This window comes from Dermacentor albipictus, chromosome 10 (assembly GCF_038994185.2).
Source record: "Dermacentor albipictus isolate Rhodes 1998 colony chromosome 10, USDA_Dalb.pri_finalv2, whole genome shotgun sequence".
In the NCBI taxonomy this organism is placed as follows: Eukaryota; Metazoa; Arthropoda; class Arachnida; order Ixodida; family Ixodidae; genus Dermacentor; species Dermacentor albipictus.
The window spans coordinates 95,290,747-95,292,348 of NC_091830.1; positions in this window are offsets into that span (position 1 = coordinate 95,290,747).

A 1,602-nucleotide genomic window follows, 5' to 3' on the forward strand; every position below is an offset into this window, starting at 1 on the left:
ATATAATGTTTTTTTCCGAAGATAACTACAGCGCGTGGCCCTCTATACTCAAATAAATACGACTTGATGTGTACCAGGCAGCTGGGAGAACGCCAAAATTATACAAATTCATAAAGAAATAATACAATAAATAATTGAAGAATTATAGACACATTATCTTGCTTTCAGAGCTACCGCCCCCCGTGACAGATTACAATGACATCACTCAAATGCACAGAAGCGGCAGATGTAGGCTTCCACGTCCACATCCGCAACTCAGCCGAAGGCAGCAAACTATCGAGCCACGTAATGGTGGATCCACACGACGGACGAAATCCGTCTTATTCGTGACGGACGGCGCATCACGTGACTTCGCGTCACGGATTTGTGCGGTCCGCGCGTCGTCCGCGACCCCCACGGACGGAAAATGCCGAGCTATTTTTCGCATCCGGATTTCGGGGGTCGAATGCTGCGGATTTAGCCTAGCATGCTCTACACTCTGGCAACAAGCGCGGCTTTGGGATCTTTCTGAAACAGCTTTATCGCTGCTGACACCATTCGTGTCCAATTTGGACAAAATAACAGCCATTGCGGCTAACCGTCGTTTCCTTTCGATCTCCATTTTCATTCAGAGTGAAAAACACCTATGACAAAGTGTTCGTTACACCGATGGCACCATCTAGAGTGAGTAGAAACAAGCAATCATGTTAACTTACGGCCACCGAGATCCGCCCGGGCCACCGCAACATCGTCGAGGCCATGTTCAACCAATACAGCCACTCTAAGCCTACACGCCGAGAATCTTGAGTATCGCTTTCGGAAACAGAGCCCACTCATCACGAATACATTGCTGTCGAAGCTTCTGGACACATCATCATCATCATCATCATCAGCCTGGTCACGCCCACTGCAGGGCAAAGGCCTCTCCCATATTTCTCCAACAACCCCGGTCGTGTACTAATTGTGGCCATGCCGTCCTTGCAAACTTCTTAATCTCATCCGCCCACCTAACTTTCTGCCGCCCCCTGCTACGCTTCCCTTCCCTTGGAATCCAGTCCGTAACCCTTAATGACCATCGGTTATCTTCCCTCCTCATTACATGTCCTGCCCATGCCCATTTCTTTTTCTTGATTTCAACTAAGATGTCATTAACTCGCGTTTGTTCCCTCACCCAATCTGCTCTTTTCTTATCCCTTAACGTTACACCTATCATTCTTCTTTCCATAGCTCGTTGCGTCGTCCTCAATTTGAGTAGAACCCTTTTCGTAAGCCTCCAGGTTTCTGCCCCGTAGGTGAGTACTGGTAAGACACAGCTATTATACACTTTTCTCTTGAGGGATAAAGGCAACCTGCTGTTCATGATCTCAGAATGCCTGCCAAACGTTTGGCAGGCATTCGTGCGTTTGGCAGGCATTCTCAGATCTGGACACAAATTTAAGCCAAATACAATCCTCAGTTTGAAAGTTATGGGCCACACAGTGGACGACGACGACTTGGCAGATTCGAGGCGGACGGCAGTCGCTTCGGGCGGTGCCGCCATCTTTATTTTTCCGGCGCGGTCGTCTGCTGAGTCCGTCCGTCGTCTGGATGCGCTTCGCAGCCGGATGGGCGGCGGAATAAGCG